Source organism: Triturus cristatus, chromosome 4_1 (assembly GCF_964204655.1).
Source record: "Triturus cristatus chromosome 4_1, aTriCri1.1, whole genome shotgun sequence".
Lineage (NCBI taxonomy): Eukaryota > Metazoa > Chordata > Amphibia > Caudata > Salamandridae > Triturus > Triturus cristatus.
This window is the reverse complement of record NC_140585.1, coordinates 823,985,660-824,006,893: the sequence shown is the minus strand read 5'-3', so window position 1 is coordinate 824,006,893 and position 21,234 is coordinate 823,985,660.

Genomic DNA, 21,234 nt, shown 5'->3' with positions numbered 1-21,234 from the left:
GTACTTTTCACTCAGTCACTCGTGCTCATTTGTTCACAGAGAAATATGCAGAATAAACCAGTGGGGACATTTTCAATAAGTATTTATTGAACCAGCGTAATTCTAGTATAAAATACGTGTGCTGCAACAACCATTAGACAGAAACATATATATACGGTTATAAGCACCAACAGAGAAAATAAAAGGTAGAATTCTACCATGATGCTAAAACACTAAATTTATGCAGGCATATAGATACATGACAGTAATCATGAGTACTGCTAAGATGCAAACCCTAACTAAATGTACCTAGATGTACCTAGCTTGTATGTAGATGTACAACCAAGAATCTCTCTAGGAAAGAGCCAACCACATTACCTGATGTGAGAGAACAAAGGACCCCGTCTTGGTCTCGAGTTGGACACCCTGTGAGGGATGTCAGACCACTGCATGCTGGAGTGTCTGCGTGCAGTGACCTCAGTGTCTCGTGTCAGCATGGAAGCTTCATCTCCTCTCTCTTACCCGGCAAAGAAGTGGTACTTATATTTCTGAAAGGTACTCTCAGGGGTTCTACCTAGATGTGACATGGTATTGTGGGCATGTCGGCCAAGGATGACGATAGTGGTGACCCTTTTAAAGAGTTATTATGCAGAAGATGGTAATCCTGCTGTGATACTGAGAATCCTCATGCATAATAAATGAGGCTAGTTTACGGAGAAAAGCACACAACATGTATGCAGCACCTAACTAGGTAAAAGGTCAGCGCCAGAACCATTATGTAGAACAATGGTAGGTAAAAGGTCGTGCAACTACCTATACCTATATTGGGGTTCATAACACTATCTCCTCACACTCCCGGTCCAGCTGTCTCAGCCTTCGGTCACAAGTGCAGACCTGATTACTTTCCTCATGAGCCAATCTTCCCCACAATGTTCCCTTCTCAAGGCCACTGCCCTCTGGATATTCTGGCTGTGGATCCTCCCCCTCATATTCTTCTTCAGAGTCATCTGCCAGCATTGCTTCCCAGCACGGTTCTTCATAGCTATACAGGGCTGCCTCAAGATCCTGTCTTTTGGATCTCCTATATACAGGTGGCCCCCTCTCCTTGCAAAAGACTTTTCATTCCCTCACTGTGCATATGTACAGGGTACCAAATGTTGATTTCCATTTTGAGAAGGCCTCATAGGTGCAACAACTAACTAGAGTTCCAACAACCAAATTACGAAGGGAAAAATAGTATGTGGTTGAGTACTGGTCTGCACTAAACTAGTGATGCACACCAATCACTGTGGGTCAAGTACAAATACAAGTTCAAATCCTCACCGCTGACCACTAATGTTAGAAATGGTGGTCTCTAGTTGGTAGAGGTAGGTACCTTTGTCCAAAAAGAGACCCTTGCTTTCAGCCAGGATAAGCGGAATACACACTTTAGATAGGAGTTGGCCTAACAGCATGGGCGGTCGACCTCAAACCTGGGGAACATCCTGTGATTCTGGGCAAATCACTTAATCTTCCGCCGCCTAACAAAAATTAATTTGTCCTTGTGTAAGGCAACTGGTGCTCGTGCAAAGTGCTCTGATACCCGATACCTTCGGGACAGGTTTGCACTATATAAAACTCAGTTAAAAAAAATAAAAACATGCTCATGCCCTGAGTAGCTTGGCACTAGCAGGCAAGCTTATCCCAAAGGCAATGTGTAAAGTATTTGTACTAAAAACTCACAGTAATACAGTGATAACACAAATGGACACCACGCCAGTTTAGAAAAATAAAATATTTTTATCTAAACTCAACAAGACCAAAACTACAAGAAATACATCATACATTTAATTAGAATATGACATGATAAAATTGTTTCAAGCAATTTCGTCCATAGAAAACTATGGATGCATGGTTCTACACGAAATACCTGAAGATGCATCAAAATTCCAAGGCCAATCAGCTGCAGAGAAGGGAAGCATCAAAAAACATAGAGATGCGTCAGTTCATGAGTCCTCGGGAGGCGATGTGACAGTTCTGCTGCATGCAGGAGAAGTGATGCGTCGAATCCAGACTGTAGGGGGAAGTGATGCATCGACTCCAAGACGGTTCCGGACTGCGGGTGTGGCGTCTGGAAACCTTGCTGCACAGGTGCGATGCATGGAATCCGGAATTCGTTGGCGAACGATGCGGCAAGCGGCACTGCATCGGTTTCTTTGTGTTCGATCCCACAATGCGTCGGTTCTTGTAGCTGCGACAGGTGTTTTGTCGTCTCTGCAGCGGTGCGTGAAGATTCTTCTTGCATGGCGGTGCTGCATCGGGAAAACAGAAGCAAGAAGGGCGATGCGTCAATTTCTTTAGTTCTTCAGGTTTCTTCCAGCTCCCAACAGCAGAAACAACCTCCAGAGACTCCAAACTGGAATAGGCACCTCCTGGCAGGTCAGAACTCGCAGGAGCAGAGTTCAGGGCACCTGGTGGTGAAGTCTTTGAGTCCCTGAGACTTCAGAACAGGAGGTCAGCAAAAAGGCCCAAGTCCAACACTCCCTTTTAACGCAATGCAGCAACTTCAATTACTAAACTGCAGTGACATACTTTTTTTTGTCTTTTTTTTTTTTAGTCTATCTGGGTCCACATGTTCAAAAAGAATTGATGGGTGTTTCATTGTCCCAATCATTATCCAGTTGCTTTCTATTTTGGTGTCTATCAACTCAGGTACTTCCATGTCAAGAAAAGACTACAACCAGCAAACATTTGTCTAAGTCAGAAGATCTCACCTTTTGGATCTATTGGTTTTGAAAATGCTATTTGTCTGTGTTGAACAGCATTTGCCAAAAGGCATTTTAGCCATTATTGTGCATCATCATCGAAAAGCAAAACAAAAAAAGGCGAAATGGCATGGCCACGTAATTTTGTAGGCGTAACATTACACACATGCACATGCCTACAAAATGACATGGGTGCAATTTTCTTTAATTTATTGATCCAAGATGGATCAGTAAATTAATCAAATTCAATGTTTCTAGCTTAAAACTGCTTTTTGTGAGATGGATGGGCTTTCAGCAATTTGCTGCCTAAAACAAAATAGTTTTTAAAAGGACAGTGGGGGTGTGAGGGCAACAGTGCAGCAGATGGAAGAGCAGGTGGGGAAGGAGAGCAAAAGGAGTAAACAAGGAAGGCAGCAACATGGGGTGGGGAAGAAGCACACAAGGGAAGAGCAAGCAGCACACAAGGGAGAGAGCAATTTATGGTAGAGGGAGATGCACACGAGAGAAAGCAACAAAGAGTGCCGGGGAGTTTGGAAGGGGAAGAAGCATGGCTTCTATTAAGTCGGGTTCTCCTTTTGACCTGGCTCCTCCTAGTATCTTGGAGCGTGGTATTATGGAGCTCCGTTCTTGTATTCAAGGAATTGCTTAACAGTTCCTTTGAGGCAGCCAAGGTACCTCTTAACTGAAAACATGCCTCTGTTGTTCTTTTGCTAAAAAAAGCCCCTCTCTTGATCCTGCTTAGCCATAGAATTGTAGACCTATCTCTCTCCTTTCTTTCTTAACTAGAGTGGCTGCAAAATATATCAACCAGCAATTGTCAGGTTTCATTAAGGTAAGGGATCTTCTACACAGAACACAATCTGGTTTCCGTCCCCGGTACAGTAGAGTCGGCTCGTCTGTTAGCCTCAAAATCCATGCGTCAGGCTATGTAAAATGGGGACACTGCAGCTTTACTGCTACTAGACTTAAGTGTGTTCTTTCACACTGTATCACTGGCCACCTTTTGGAGCAATTATGGAGTTACGGTGTCGGCTATAAAGCCCTAAGGTGGATAGCACTTTTCTTGGGAGACTGCACCTTCCAGGTCCTCCAGAAGCCTTTCGGCTCCAATGTGGGTCTTTTGCCTCAAGGAGTTCCACAGAACTACTCGCTGAGCGCTACCCTTTTTAATCTGTACGTCCGCCCCCTGTCAGACATTATTGTGCGACATGGCTTTGAAATAATATCAACTGATCGTTACTTTGTCCCATAATTCAGCTGCTGCTGTCGTGACTCTGAGGGCCTGCTTGTCTGAGGTATCTCACTGGATGGACATTAAATGCCTGAAATTAAACACAGGTAAGACTAAGGTTCTGATCCTCGCCAAGTAGCACTTGATTTGGTCCTCGGCCTGGTGGCCAGGGAGTCTCTGGGTCCATTTCCTCAGCCTAACCCCAAGGTTAAAAACTTGGTTGCCTGGTTTGTTGATAAACTCAATTTTGAGAGTCAACTCTCAGCCTTAGCGGGCAAGTGTTTTTGGATTATTAAATCTCTCAAATGTTTTATTCATCTCTTACCATTTTTGGCCCGAAAACTGCAATCCAGGCTTTAGTGGCCTTTCTGGTGGACTATTGTAACATCTGATACCTGGGAGCCTCTCAGGCCAAGATCAAGAGACTCCAGCGAGTGCACTTCTCAGTGGTTCGTCTTCTGATCAAACTCCCTAAGCGTGCATCTATGGGTATGGCATTCAAGAAACGGCACTGGCTCCTAGTGGGAAAGCACCTTTCTTTTAAAGCCCTTTGCTACTGTTATAGGATTCATAGGAAGGTTGGGCTGACATATCTCCACTCTCTTCTTGCTCCTTATTCTCCTAGGAGGTGCCGCAGATCCTCAATGGCACTACTCATGCAGGTGCCCAGAATTAGGAAACCTATTTAAGATCTTTTCGATTTCTTGCTTCTAAACTCTGGAATTCCCTTCTGTTGCAGCTGAGGCAATCTTTGTCACAGCCTCAGTTTTGCACAAATCTTAAGACTTGGCTTTTCTAGGCTCCTTTTCCTTCTGCCTTTTTCAGTTTGCTTCTGACTTCTCAGCGCTAGGACACTTCTTACAGGAGTAGCTATGCGCTTTGTAAAACTTGTATTTCTTCATTCATTCGGTGGAGAGCTGGAAAACACATGCACTTTAATAGAGTGCTTAAAAGAAAAGAAAAAAGTAACTCCCTAAAAGTGAGTAGTGAAAGGATCCTGTCAGACATTATTGTGCGACATGGCTTTGAAATAATATCAACTGATCGTTACTTTGTCCCATAATTCAGCTGCTGCTGTCGTGACTCTGAGGGCCTGCTTGTCTGAGGTATCTCACTGGATGGACATTAAATGCCTGAAATTAAACACAGGTAAGACTAAGGTTCTGATCCTCGCCAAGTAGCACTTGATTTGGTCCTCGGCCTGGTGGCCAGGGAGTCTCTGGGTCCATTTCCTCAGCCTAACCCCAAGGTTAAAAACTTGGTTGCCTGGTTTGTTGATAAACTCAATTTTGAGAGTCAACTCTCAGCCTTAGCGGGCAAGTGTTTTTGGATTATTAAATCTCTCAAATGTTTTATTCATCTCTTACCATTTTTGGCCCGAAAACTGCAATCCAGGCTTTAGTGGCCTTTCTGGTGGACTATTGTAACATCTGATACCTGGGAGCCTCTCAGGCCAAGATCAAGAGACTCCAGCGAGTGCACTTCTCAGTGGTTCGTCTTCTGATCAAACTCCCTAAGCGTGCATCTATGGGTATGGCATTCAAGAAACGGCACTGGCTCCTAGTGGGAAAGCACCTTTCTTTTAAAGCCCTTTGCTACTGTTATAGGATTCATAGGAAGGTTGGGCTGACATATCTCCACTCTCTTCTTGCTCCTTATTCTCCTAGGAGGTGCCGCAGATCCTCAATGGCACTACTCATGCAGGTGCCCAGAATTAGGAAACCTATTTAAGATCTTTTCGATTTCTTGCTTCTAAACTCTGGAATTCCCTTCTGTTGCAGCTGAGGCAATCTTTGTCACAGCCTCAGTTTTGCACAAATCTTAAGACTTGGCTTTTCTAGGCTCCTTTTCCTTCTGCCTTTTTCAGTTTGCTTCTGACTTCTCAGCGCTAGGACACTTCTTACAGGAGTAGCTATGCGCTTTGTAAAACTTGTATTTCTTCATTCATTCGGTGGAGAGCTGGAAAACACATGCACTTTAATAGAGTGCTTAAAAGAAAAGAAAAAAGTAACTCCCTAAAAGTGAGTAGGGAAAGGATACAAGTCAGCCAATCAAAAGGATGATATGGAGGATATGCCCCGGGCAGGGTGACAGGCACAAGAAGAGGGAGGCAAGCCATTGAATTAGAAGCATGCAAATTAGTGTGATAATAAATCAACCAATGTTCAGCAATGGTTGGGTGTAAGCCTACTGTACATTTTTGGTAATCCCAACAAAGTACTTTCAGAACCAGACAGCTTGTGATGTCTGGGACCGGAGACATAAAAAGCAGTTTGAGATGCTAATATGCAGATTACCTTCTATCACAAATGCTGCACTTGACTTTCATTGCCCCATTCTCTCTTCAACTGACATTGGTATGGTTTGGATATTTAAACCGAATGTCTAGGAGTTGGATGATAATACCTAGATGCAACTTATGGATGGGTGGTATAGAAAAATGATTTTAAGAGTGGAGGCACTGTTTTCTGTGATCCAGACATGGATACATTTTCATGAAGCAAGAACTTTAAAGAGGAAAAGTTGGAGTATTGCATTAATGAATAACTTGAAGAATATTTTGAGGTAAGGGCTGGGGGAATCAGGTGAAATTGTTCAACTTTAACTACACTGAAATCATTTTTAAAACTTTGCAAATCCCGGTGAATTTCACAGCATTTGCAAATGTATAAGCAGGTGAAAAGAATCCACAAATGTAAATTTGTGCTGAGAAAACATAGGAAGATCTATGTTTTGCAGGTCAGTTTTCACCCGGTAATAGTTTACTGAGGAACTTTTTCCTGGATTGATGTTTATTTACATCAAACCTATAGGGACAGCAAAGCTGGGCTTAGAAATTTTAAGCACTGTACAAGCTGTTGGTGCAAAAGGAACACCTCCCTGTCTAAATCAGGGCACTACCTTGGCCCAGTTCCATACTCAATATTATAATTTTGTTGGCCCTCCTAAACTTACAATTAAAATATTATTCCTCAATTTACATGAAAAACTAAATTCCCAACTGAAATAAAAAGCTATTTTTAGTATGTCTTAATAATCATTTAAGGTGATATTTAGACTTAACTGAAAGTTAATTAAACCTATGTTATTATCATTTCTTTGCATCAATTTTAAAATTCAGAAACAGTTATTAAAATATTTGATATTTAAATAAAAAATAATTACAATTTTTATTTTTTTGTTTACTATTGAAAAGATAATTATTTATATTTTCAATAGTTTTAAATAATGTAATTAAAATTAGCATTACCTATGGGGTTTACAGTTAAGTCTCTGCTTCCGGTATGTACTCTGTGAAGAGGTTACAGTACTGTTTGGTGCTAGACTTACTTCTGTTTTTTAGTAGTAACTCACACTTGTAAGGTAGCTTCCTCCCCCTTCTAAGGGGGGGGGCGACATGCAAGTCTACACTTCGGAGTAACTTAACCGTTGGATTTTGTGGATAGCCAAAAGCAGTAAACTTTCTCAATAGTGTAAGCGCAAATGTGCATGTGTAAATTACTCACAAGAATAATTTTCATTTGTGAATAGAGCCTACAGTGCTTTCAGAAATTCTATTTTTATTTATACACAATCAGATATATGTAGTGCAAACCTTTTTTTTATAGGTTTCCATTTAAAGGATGTATTTCAGAACAGCTAACAACTTTAAAAGCTCTTTGTCGCCATGAAGCCACAAATCATTATATCAATGACAGCTTACGTTGGATTCCAAGCATCTTCTAGATTTACTAATTAACACATTGCACACATCTACATTTCTTTGAGGTAGTAGCTAGTCATTTTGGAGAGAAGTCTTGTTTTCTCTTTTATTTGTCTATCCCTTCTCTCTACTCACAGTGGAGGAGACCAACTTCTTCCCTTTCAGCCTAGGGCAACCCAATTGCCATCAACCATGCAGGAACAGTGTTTCTTTGACACAAAGTATGCAAATTGTTCTAGTAACATTATAAAAAGCTCGGGAACATCGTTCCCCTAGATTCTGCCCACTTTGACCTCTATGGGCGTTACTATGTGGTGTGTAGCATGTCATTGGATGTTTTTCTTTTCTACCAATTACCCAGAAAAAGTACTGCATGGCGGAATGAGGAGACCTATCTGAGGGACCAGATTTTTGTGCAAACTGGTCTCATGAGCGAGAATGGGCACCCAGGTGCGACTTTTCCAGGTCTCGTGAAAGCATGCTGGTACACGTAAGAGTCTTTACTCACTGTAGACAAGTGGACATTTGCATGTTCAAGCGCAGCTGAGGGACAGTCTTGCCTGACAGTGTGCAACCCCACCACTTTGATTAATTGCTGCATGCTGGTGCACTGACATATTAAAAACATTGACAGTATTCATCAATACTACACACGCCCTGTTAATCATGTGGCCAGGCTTTGCGCATAAACAGCACAATTTGAAGAGAGGGATGGATAACAGTATGGCAGAAGAAATATGGACTCTATAAACTCACTTGTTCAAACATATACAATGGCCTTCTGTTCAGAATAATGAATATTTCCAGAAATGAAATGCTGTCCTGATCTGAGCATGCTTCCCTTTATTGCTATTTGCATTGATGTATCTAAACAGCGATCAAATAAAGTTTCAAAAGTATGCTGTCCATAGAAATGGGCCGCCCTGACTGATCCGCCACTAGTGAGAGGTGTCTCCTGGATCTCTTAGGTTCTTTCAATCAATGCAGTTGATAATGACACTTAGGTTTTGCTGCAGACTTTACAGGGAGATTTGGCAGCTTACAATGCCTGATTGAACCAGCTCAGACTGATGCTAGTATATATATATGCATGGATTGATAACATCACAATAATCGACGCATGGGCTTAGATATTTGCTCCTGCTAAGACGATGCCCATTGTTTATATTTGGATCTTCAACTTCAAAACAAATGTTTTACTAATGTGAGAAGGTTCAGACTTAAGTCTATAAGAATTAAGAAATAAGAATGCATTCTGAATGGTTTCTGGCTGCTGCTCTTTCTTTCAATCATATTTCAGGTTGCATCACAACAGCTTAAAATATATGTATAAAGAAATAACAAAAGTAGAAGCCAAATACAGAACATCCAATTCAGCTACACTCATCAGAGTTATAAATGTATTTACCACAAAATCTTTAAAGATACCCACCAAAGCACAACATTAAACACAGGAAGCAATACTCACTTCTGACTAAGAACACATAGAGCTAGAAGGCTCCATTTACAACACAAGCCTATGCAAGATTTATGTCTCTACTACCCTCATCATTAGGTGAAAATCCAGCACACATGAACCAATCACATTCAGCCTGGCCACATCCAAACCAATTTTTCAACGTGGTGTATGTCTTTGTTTTAAAGACTTGAGGGAGGGAAAGAAAATGTAAGCAGAGGATCACTCCTTGGTATGTCAGATTAGGCCAGGCCGGAACTCACAGAATTTCACTCTGTGGAATTCCGTGGAGTTACATAAAAACTTTGCAAAATTCTGCGGAGTTCCACCTACTAGCGGAAAATGCATGTTGCGCTGCTTGCTTTGCAATTTAGCATGTTTAGCACTAAAAAAATACCTGAACCCTTCATTCGGGTAGAATACCTACTTGAAAAACTATTTTCCAGTTGATTTTGCTGCTGCTGGAGTAGCAGCCCTCTGATGGCGACCAATTGTGACTGCCCACATTCAAAAATCTTGCAGAAAGTCCTCCTAGCGACTGGAAATCATTCTAGGGATGACAAATTTCACTTGTTCCCGTTCTCATCGTATTGCTCAAACAGTAAAAAAATTCCGGCATGCAGTGATTGTTAGAATTTTGCGGTAACTTCACACTACAAGGATAACACAGAGGCGCCGATCACGATCCTGTAAAAACCGGGTACGAACCGTCGGACGGAGCATATTCTCCGTCCGACGCGTACCCGGTCGTCAAAATATACAAACATGGAATTACGATTCGCACGGGAACACCATTTCCGTACGAATCGTAAAAAACCCCGACCGAACAAAATAAACCTACAAATGCGATCCGGGAAAGCGCCGACCTGACGTCGGGACTCTCGCAGCCTGCCATTCACGAACCAGAAATTACGATTCGCACCAACGTCATCCCGCACGGTGAAAATTTTCCGGCTGCCAAAAACTGCCGGGAAACCAGGACGACGCGAACAAGGACTACCAGTACGCGACGGACAGACAGGACGACGCGAACAAGGAGGACCAGTACGCGACGGACAGACAGGACGACGCGAACAAGGAGGACCAGTACGCGACGGACAGACAGGACGACGCGAACAAGGAGTACCCGTACGCGACGGACAGACATGGACCCGAACCTACGTGTCATCCCGGCCCTTATAGCAGTCGACCTCCTCTACAGGTTCGGACGCAGACGCCGCAGAAGGTCAGAACAACTAAGGGAGGGGGGAAAGTGGGGGGGGGGGGAATGGCAGGACCAGGGCAGGCCACAAACCCCCCACCAAAGTCACACAGCACACATGCCCTGGACATACCTGACTCCCAGGCCCTGGTCACTACGAGGGGGTGGGGGCGTGTCCAGCTAAGCCAGCGACCGCCACAACGGAAGTCCTTCACGACGCGAACCGGCAACACAACCAGACAGGTACGTCCCGTACCCACGCCTGAAGAGCGTGGGTACGAGTCGTACCACGCCCACACCCACGTCACCCCAACAATGGCGGGACGGCTCGTACCCACGTGGCAAAGGCCTGGGTACGGGCCGCACAAGCATCACATAGCGTGTGGACGGATATGTACGGACCGTACCCCCACCCTGTATGCATGGAGCGTACCCCCACCCCAACAGTGTAAGTACGACCCGTACCCTCACCTGCGTATGCAAGGAGCGTACCCCCCACCCCAACAGTGTAAGTACGACACGTACCCCCACCCGCGTATGCAAGGAGCATACCCCCCATGCCAACAGTGTAAGTACGACACGTACCCCCACCCGCGTATGCAAGGAGCGTACCCCCAACCCCAACAGTGTAAGTATGACCCGTACCCCCACCCGCGTACGTATGGAGCGTACCCCCACCCCAACAGTGTAAGTACAACATGTACCCCCACCCGCGTACGTATGGAGCGTACCCCCACCCCAACAGTGTAAGTACGACCCGTACCCTCACCTCGAATGCATGGAGCGTACCCCCACCCCAACAGTGTAAGTACGACCCGTACCCTCACCTCGAATGCATGGAGCGTACCCCCACCCCAACAGTGTAAGTACGACCCGTACCCCCACCCGCGTACGTATGGCGCGTACCCCCACCCCAACAGTGTAAGTACGACACGTACCCCCACCTCGAATGCATGGAGCGTACCCACATCCGTGTATGTCATGAGCGTACATATTGTGAAATAGGAGGGGTGTGTGCAGAGTCCTCCCAGCAGTGCCCAGAGACAGGAGGGGTGGGGGCCTATCACTCCCAGCAGTGCCCAGAGACAGGAGGGGTGGGTGCCTATCACACCCAGCAGTGCCCAGAGACAGGAGGGGTGGGGGCCTATCACTCCCAGCAGTGCCCTGAGACAGGAGGGGTGTGTGCAGAGTCCTCCCAGCAGTGCCCAGAGACAGGAGGGGTGTGTGCAGAGTCCTCCCAGCAGTGCCCAGACACAGGAGGGGTGGGTGCCTATCACTCCCAGCAGTGCCCTGAGACAGGAGGGGTGGGTGCCTATCACTCCCAGCAGTGCCCAGACACAGGAGGGGTGTGCCTATCACTCCCAGCAGTGCCCAGAGGCAGGAGGGGTGCGTGCCTATCACTCCCAGCAGTGCCCAGAGGCAGGAGGGGTGTGTGCAGAGTCCTCCCAGCAGTGCCCAGAGTCAGGAGGGGTGTGTGCCTATCACTCCCAGCAGTGCCCAGAGACAGGAGGGGTGTGTGCAGAGTCCTCCCAGCAGTGCCCAGAGACAGGAGGGGTGTGTGCAGAGTCCTCCCAGCAGTGCCCAGACACAGGAGGGGTGTGTGCAGAGTCCTCCCAGCAGTGCCCTGAGACAGGAGGGGTGTGTGCAGAGTCCTCCCAGCAGTGCCCAGAGACAGGAGGGGTGTGTGCAGAGTCCTCCCAGCAGTGCCCAGACACAGGAGGGGTGTGTGCAGAGTCCTCCCAGCAGTGCCCTGAGACAGGAGGGGTGTGTGCAGAGTCCTCCCAGCAGTGCCCAGAGACAGGAGAGGTGTGTGCAGAGTCCTCCCAGCAGTGCCCAGACACAGGAGGGGTGTGTGCAGAGTCCTCCCAGCAGTGCCCAGACACAGGAGGGGTAGGTGCCTATCACTCCCAGCAGTGCCCTGAGACAGGAGGGGTGGGTGCCTATCACTCCCAGCAGTGCCCAGAGACAGGAGGGGTGTGTGCAGAGTCCTCCCAGCAGTGCCCAGAGTCAGGAGGGGTGTGTGCCTATCACTCCCAGCAGTGCCCAGAGACAGGAGGGGTGTGTGCAGAGTCCTCCCAGCAGTGCCCAGAGACAGGAGGGGTGTGTGCAGAGTCCTCCCAGCAGTGCCCAGAGACAGGAGGGGTGGGTGCCTATCACTCCCAGCAGTGCCCTGAGACAGGAGGGGTGGGTGCCTATCACTCCCAGCAGTGCCCTGAGACAGGAGGGGTGTGTGCAGAGTCCTCCCAGCAGTGCCCAGAGACAGGAGGGGTGTGTGCAGAGTCCTCCCAGCAGTGCCCAGAGACAGGAGGGGTGGGTGCAGAGTCCTCCCAGCAGTGCCCTGAGACAGGAGGGGTGGGGGCCTATCACTCCCAGCAGTGCCCTGAGACAGGAGGGGTGGGGGCCTATCACTCCCAGCAGTGCCCAGAGACAGGAGGGGTGGGCGCAGAGTCCTCCCAGCAGTGCCCTGAGACAGGAGGGGTGGGTGCCCATCACTCCCAGCAGTGCCCAGACACAGGAGGGGTGTGTGCAGAGTCCTCCCAGCAGTGCCCTGAGACAGGAGGGGTGTGTGCAGAGTCCTCCCAGCAGTGCCCAGAGACAGGAGGGGTGTGTGCAGAGTCCTCCCAGCAGTGCCCAGACACAGGAGGGGTAGGTGCCTATCACTCCCAGCAGTGCCCTGAGACAGGAGGGGTGGGTGCCTATCACTCCCAGCAGTGCCCAGAGACAGGAGGGGTGTGTGCAGAGTCCTCCCAGCAGTGCCCAGAGTCAGGAGGGGTGTGTGCCTATCACTCCCAGCAGTGCCCAGAGACAGGAGGGGTGTGTGCAGAGTCCTCCCAGCAGTGCCCAGAGACAGGAGGGGTGTGTGCAGAGTCCTCCCAGCAGTGCCCAGAGACAGGAGGGGTGGGTGCCTATCACTCCCAGCTGTGCCCTGAGACAGGAGGGGTGGGTGCCTATCACTCCCAGCAGTGGCCTGAGACAGGAGGGGTGTGTGCAGAGTCCTCCTAGCAGTGCCCAGAGACAGGAGGGGTGGGTGCAGAGTCCTCCCAGCAGTGCCCTGAGACAGGAGGGGTGGGGGCCTATCACTCCCAGCAGTGCCCTGAGACAGGAGGGGTGGGGGCCTATCACTCCCAGCAGTGCCCAGAGACAGGAGGGGTGGGTGCAGAGTCCTCCCAGCAGTGCCCTGAGACAGGAGGGGTGGGTGCCTATCACTCCCAGCAGTGCCCAGACACAGGAGGGGTGTGTGCAGAGTCCTCCCAGCAGTGCCCAGACACAGGAGGGGTGTGTGCAGAGTCCTCCCAGCAGTGCCCTGAGACAGGAGGGGTGTGTGCAGAGTCCTCCCAGCAGTGCCCAGAGACAGGAGGGGTGTGTGCAGAGTCCTCCCAGCAGTGCCCAGACACAGGAGGGGTGTGTGCAGAGTCCTCCCAGCAGTGCCCAGACACAGGAGGGGTGGGTGCCTATCACTCCCAGCAGTGCCCTGAGACAGGAGGGGTGGGTGCCTATCACTCCCAGCAGTGCCCAGAGACAGGAGGGGTGTGTGCAGAGTCCTCCCAGCAGTGCCCAGAGTCAGGAGGGGTGTGTGCCTATCACTCCCAGCAGTGCCCAGAGACAGGAGGGGTGTGTGCAGAGTCCTCCCAGCAGTGCCCAGAGACAGGAGGGGTGTGTGCAGAGTCCTCCCAGCAGTGCCCAGAGACAGGAGGGGTGGGTGCCTATCACTCCCAGCAGTGCCCTGAGACAGGAAGGGTGGGTGCCTATCACTCCCAGCAGTGCCCTGAGACAGGAGGGGTGTGTGCAGAGTCCTCCCAGCAGTGCCCAGAGACAGGAGGGGTGTGTGCAGAGTCCTCCCAGAAGTGCCCAGAGACAGGAGGGGTGGGTGCAGAGTCCTCCCAGCAGTGCCCTGAGACAGGAGGGGTGGGGGCCTATCACTCCCAGCAGTGCCCTGAGACAGGAGGGGTGGGGGCCTATCACTCCCAGCAGTGCCCAGAGACAGGAGGGGTGGGTGCAGAGTCCTCCCAGCAGTGCCCTGAGACAGGAGGGGTGGGTGCCTATCACTCCCAGCAGTGCCCAGAGACAGGAGGGGTGTGTGCAGAGTCCTCCCAGCAGTGCCCAGAGACAGGAGGGGTGTGTGCAGAGTCCTCCCAGCAGTGCCCAGAGACAGGAGGGGTGGGTGCCCATCACTCCCAGCAGTGCCCATGGAACGCAAAGGGTGGAGTAGCCACAGATACCATGCCCACAAATGTCAGTCAGGTGCACAAAGACCCTGCAGTACATGTACCACATGTGTGCGAGGCTGGGAGTATACGCATGCATAGCGCAGAAAAGAAAACATGTCCACATGAAGTCATGTCAATAGGCCACATACACAAGTACAATGACTACCAGGGATGCCACGAATGATGCAGGTGGAAAATGGCTCAGCATGCATGTGCAAAGGTGAAGGACTACATCACACACCCAGCTAATGGACACACAGCTCTGCGCTAAAGTCAGGGGACACCCTGCAGGGAAGAAGTCAGGGTACACAGAGGAAGGAATACACCTTGGGACAATTGCAACATGCAGCAACTGCTTACATGAATGGAGAAAGGTAGCTAACACCGTGTGATGGCACACAGATCCCAGGGTCCCCCCTATGAGCAGCACACTACTACATTTCCCACACACCCAACACATGACCAACACCCACAACCATGTAGCAGCCCCACCAACAGCAATGCCAGCAATGCAGGAGTGTTACAAGGGCAAAAAATAAATAGCTTTATTCAGCATGAGCAAAAAACTAGTATGAAGTAAGTCCAATATGAACAAAGCCCATAGGGCAGTCCAGGAGTCCCAGCTGGATGGGGGACACAGTGGGATGCGTGTCCCCTAGCTTGCCTGCACAGTTACAATCCGTTGTCTTCCACAGGGGTGAGGGCATCATGTGGGGGGGAAGAAACAGGCACCGCAGGGACAGGAGGGTGAAGGGTAGGCGTCGTGGGTGCAGGGATGGAGGACTCCACCACAGGGGGTGGGGCAGGGCCAAAGGCGGAGGCCAGGATCTCGCTGCACACCTTAGCAAGGTCCTCCAGGGACTCCCCTGCACCCAAAGGAACCACAGGCCCCAAGGAGGGGGGGGGGGGTCAGAGGGATGGGTCGCAGCACCACTGGGGGAGGGTGTGGACAGGGGGGGGACTCAAGCACCCTGACCGTGGACCTCCTTGACCGCTTGCGGGGTGGTGTCACTGTGGGGCTCAGGGACAGAGCGGCCATGAAGGAGTCTTTGGGGGAGATGTGGCCAGGAGAGCTGAGGGGAGGGGATTTGGAGGGAGTGGATTGGGTGGAATGCGGACTCCCACTCTGGCTGCGTGTCACACGTTTGCCCCCCGACCCAGTGGGTGTGCCTACTTCACCCTGTGTGTGCGTGTCAGGAGGTGTGCGGCGGACCTTCCCTGCTGGTGTGGTGCCTGTGTCTGTTGTGGTGGGTGCATGCTTACGTCTGGGTGTATGTGGGACAGGCATGGGAGTGAGAAGTGTGGAAGGAGCAGGGGTAGGGGGTGGGACATAGCGCTGCAGGAGACCCACTGCTGCAGTCAGTGTGGAGTCTATGGACCTCAGCAAGTTGCGTTGGTCAGCCTGCGATGAATGAATGCCCTCCAAGTATGCCTCCATGTTGTTGAGGACCTGGCTGTGGCCATGGAGGACATTAAGGATCGCAGTCTGACCAATCTGCAACTGCCGCTGGATGTCCACAGACTCAGCATTGGCGGCAGCAGTGGAGACAGGGGCAGGGGGTGCGGTGCCTGACAGGAAGGAGACATGTGGTGACCGGGCACGTTGGGAAGGGACACGAGCATGTGGGAGGCGGCTGATGCCAATGGAGGGGGCGGTGCCAGATGTAGGGCTGCTGTCAGATTGTGGTGCAGCCACCGCCCACTCGGAGAGATCATCCTCGGAGCCGTCAGCTTCATACTCTGTTGTGCCAGTCGACAGGTCCCCGGGTTCACTCTCCTCCGCCTCTGTCCCACTCAAAGTGCCAGCCCCGATGTCACCGCTGGCACTGGTGCTCGGTCCCTCCGCGCCGTCTGTGTCCATGTCTCCCTCCGTGTCCCCCGACGATGCTGTGGACAGGGTGAAGAGACAGAAATTAATCATACACCTGTATACATATGTCACATGAGTCAAATCTACTTAGGTTACAGTGCATAGCCTGAAACAAAGGATGAGTCACAACTACAAAACAAGGTACATATGTAGGCCCTGCAAGACACAGTTGTGTGACCCACCATGCCATGGAAAAACTATGGAGAGCATGACACAATAGCAAATGAGATGACATGGTATTCTGACTGAGGAGCAAGGCCCTGGGGACAATACAGCACTGCATCTGCACCACACAGCGTGGCAGGAAATTGGGATGAGCAGGGACCATATCCAGGAACTAGAGGCACATGCAGCATAGGTAATATTGATAACATGCCCACCCTGACTGGCACGCTGCACCTTGAGTGTATGTCCAGACAAACATCACACACTGGCCAGTCCGAGCAAGGAGATGACAGGCCTTGACATGTAGGCCATGGCCGCACCACCCACCCCCTACATGAGACAAATCTGTGGAGACACAGGAAGCACTTACATCTCTTAGTCTGGGTGAAATACACATGGGATGCAATAATTCAATATTGCACACCAAATACCCAAGGTGCGCCTGTCCAAATAATCATGTACTAATGGGCATCATCAGATGATTGCTACAAGACACACAGGCAATGGCCACCGTGAGTATGTACTTTGAAAATCAGGTCAGGCTGGACAGTGGACACTTGTAATACATCTCACGTCAAGAAACATGGTGCCAGGGGACAATGGCACAGAGCACAACCTATGCTGTAGACACAGAGATTGTCGACATTCTCGGATTACACACATGATACCTAGGAAAAGATGCCCCTGGGGACAGTAGTGGCCACACAACTCCATGCTCCTGAATGGAAATGACTGCAACACACGCTAACATCCCTGCACTATGCGTAACGCACACTCATGCACATCATGTCACAGGCCACCACATGGGACATGCCTGCTGGAAGGCCTCGCACTCAAGAGATTAACTCCCATGTCTGAAATCAGCATTAGTGCCAACTGACATGGAACCCACAAGTCCAGAACTGGACAGGGCACAGGCAAGGTCACTAAACCTGTTACACACCACCCCCACACATGATGCTGCAGGCATTGTACACTTGGAGAATGTGTCAGGCTACATAACTTTGTGATGGAGTGACTACACAGAGACCAGTGAACACATTGCAAGGTGGGGAAGGGAGGCAGGAGAGGCCTGCAACACTGTGGGTAACAGGATATGCACAGCACCATAAACCCTGGAAGTGTATCCATGGAACAGTGCACTTACAAATGCTGGTGAAACACAACAAACACACACATGTACCTACCCCCTTCCGGCTGCTGCATCTCCTGTAGGCGCCTGGCCAAGTCAGGAAAGACCACCGCCAGCACACGTTTCTGGATGTGGGAGAGACGGCGGCGCCCGCGGTTCTTATGCCTCTCAGGTGAGTCCCCCAGCAGGACCCGTGCGATCCTCCGCGTCCAGCACCAGATATCCTGCCAGCGTTTCCTCACCTGGGGCAGGCGCCGCTTCCGACCATCCGCACTCCTCACGGCGCTGACGGCGTCCAGCCATATCTTCTCCTTGGCAGAGGCATCTACCTGTGAGGATGGACAAGTGACACTACCTCAATACTCCTGGCACATGTCACAGGGACACAGATTATAACACATTTGCTGTTTCCAACAAGGCATAGTATGCATCCAACGCATTGCACCTTTGTCATAGGGACATGATCCTCTGGGGGAAGGCCAAAAGCAGTACGTGCCATTTAAAGGACACAGGTGGAATGAGGGCAACTACACAAGCAATGCTCCAGGCTCACACTGTGCATCACACCCACCCCTCCTGTCTCTGGGCCCTGCTGGGAGGACTCTGCACCCACCCCTCCTGTCTCAGGGCACTGCTGGGAGTGATAGGCCCCCACCCCTCCTGTCTCAGGGCACTGCTGGGAGTGATAGGCCCCCACCCCTCCTGTCTCAGGGCACTGCTGGGAGGACTCTGCACCCACCCCTCCTGTCTCAGGGCACTGCTGGGAGGACTCTGCACCCAGCCCTCCTGTCTCAGGGCACTGCTGGGAGGACTCTGCACCCACCCCTCCTGTCTCAGGGCACTGCTGGGAGTGATAGGCCCCCACCCCTCCTGTCTCAGGGCACTGCTGGAAGGACTCTGCACCCACCCCTCCTGTCTCTGGGCACTGCTGGGAGACATCAGGCATCCCCCCCCCTGGGACCCCCCCTACAGTACATAGCATGTGTGTCACACCTGGACACAATGGCAGAAGTCACAGTCACAAAAAAGGGACACAGTCTGTGCCAGTTGACACTGAACTCAACTGATAACCTGGTCGCCCATACAGCATGGGGTACCGTGGGAGGATCACATCCACCAAAGCCATGTTCTCCTCCAGGGTGAATGGCTGTGACCTCTCCACAGCCCTTGACATGGTTCCAGGGAATCAGTAGCAGCAGCTGGATCGTGGAATACAGAGATGTGCAGGCAAGTGCTCCCTCATGGGACCTGGCTGCCTTATATCTGCCTTGCTGGCCCATCTCATGCACAGGAGTACAGAGTGATTGGTCACTCACATATGCATCCTATGTTTCCTCCAATCCCTTCAAACCTAGCAGTCTGTGGGTTCTCAATCTGTTTTTTTCTCCTGCATGATGTCAGCCCCACAAACACATTGCAACAAAGTACATTCATTCCAACTGACTTCTGCTGTGCACCTTCCTGAGCAAAATCAAAATTTGAACTTGGTCTCCATGACAACCAGCATGCATGTAGGCCTTAATACTTGTCCCTCATGTGTCCCCTATGTAATTTGGAGCTTCACACATAGGTACGGTGCGTTCCGGGGCCCTAGGGCACCCCAAATGCATAGCAACGGCCCATACACGCGTGCCTGTGTTCACTATCACTATGGGTGTCCTCGCGTATGCGTACACGTAGTTGTACGGGCCGTACACACGCCTGTACGCTCACTATCACTATGGGTGTCCTCGCGTATGCGTACTCGTAGTGGTACGGGCCGTACACACGCCTGTACGCTCACTATCACTATGGGTGTCCTCGCGTATGCGTACTCGTAGTGGTACGGGCCGTACACACGCCTGTACGCTCACTATCACTACGTGTATGCATACGCGAGGACACCCATAGTGATAGGGAGAGTACAGGCGTGTGTACGGCCCGTACAACTACGTGTACACATACGCGAGGACACCCATAGTGATAGGGAGAGTACAGGCGTGTGTACGGCCCGTACAACTACGTGTACGCATACGCGAGGACACCCATAGTGATAGTGAGCGTACAGGCGTGTGTACGGCCCGTACAACTACGTGTACGCATACGCGAGGACACCCATAGTGATAGGGAGAGCACAGGCGTGTGTACGGCCCGTACCACAATGGGTGTTCTTGCGTATGCGTACTCGTAGTGGTACGGACCATACACATGCCTGTACGCTCGCCATCACGATGGGTACACATACGGCAGCACTCCCATAGTGATATGGGAACGTACACAGGCCCTCTTAGCAGCAGTACGGCGGTTTTCACACATCACAGTGGTGACAGGCAGCACACAGGAAGGAATGGGCGGACATACTTGTCCATGGATGGACATACTTGTCCATGAATGGACATCAAGGCATTGTCTGTGCATTACTACATGTGTGGGGCACAGGTGTGACAGGCTGTGATGTGGCACATTACTCCTGAGTCGAGAAGGCACCAGATGTATGATGAGATGTGTACAGATGTAATGTGTGACGGTGCAATGTGTGCCAGGCATGCCCTTGACTCCTTGGACATGTGTGCATGTCGTACTGCACACTTGGGATGACTGGCATGGCACGGACACCAACACACGGAAGTGTCCCCTGATGCCCGTTACAGGGGTTACCACACCTGACTTGTCACTACCCACGGTGCACGATGTGACTATGTCATGTATGTGTGGGGGCTTCCCATTTGGTTGATGTTGGAGCACCCTCAAAAGCTGCAGCTGTTGCAGCAACCAACATGTGTCTGTGTGTAGATTGACATTGTACACTGTTCCGCACACCATGCCACATGTGGTTTCGGATGTGAGGTGCGCATGTATGCATGGGACACGGAGTAGCGTGACAAGGACATGTCTGCATCCTCTCAATGAATGTGTGGTGAGTCATGACATGTGCACCTTCATGGCAAGGTGTGTGGGCTGTCCCAGTGTAATGTCATGTGACCTGTGGCTCTAGTGTTCTGCTACCAGTCTCTGCAATCGGCCTCCTACTTCTGCTGATGTGTGGGTGTATGTCACTCCTGTCTTGCGTCTGGCTGTGCACTTGCACTGGGACACAGCTAATCCCATGGCATGGCATGGGGAGGTTCTCAATCTCCGTGTGTAGCTGGGTCTTGGTAGGAGTGTCACCTGGCAGGCATACGTGTCCAGGGCATGTGGCACATACCTCACTCTGTATGTAGCATATGTGTATAGACAGAATAACATGTGCTCAGTACAAATGATTTGTTGTTGTGGTGCACTCACTCTTACTTGTCACTTCCAAATTACTGCAGAGCGCCGCCTCTTCCCCGAGCAATGCCGGACTTGGCTGCCATGCGGGAGAATGATCGGATCCGGTGCTACCGCTTCCCACGACGGTTGATTCTGGAGTTGACGGCGAGACTGGCGCCACACCTGTAACCGCTGCACAGGTATCCTACGGCACTGACACCCAAGCTGAAGGTAATGGCAGCCCTACATTTTCTAGCCACGGGTACCTTTCAAAATACCATAGCTCATGTTGGTGGCATGTCCCAGAGCATGTT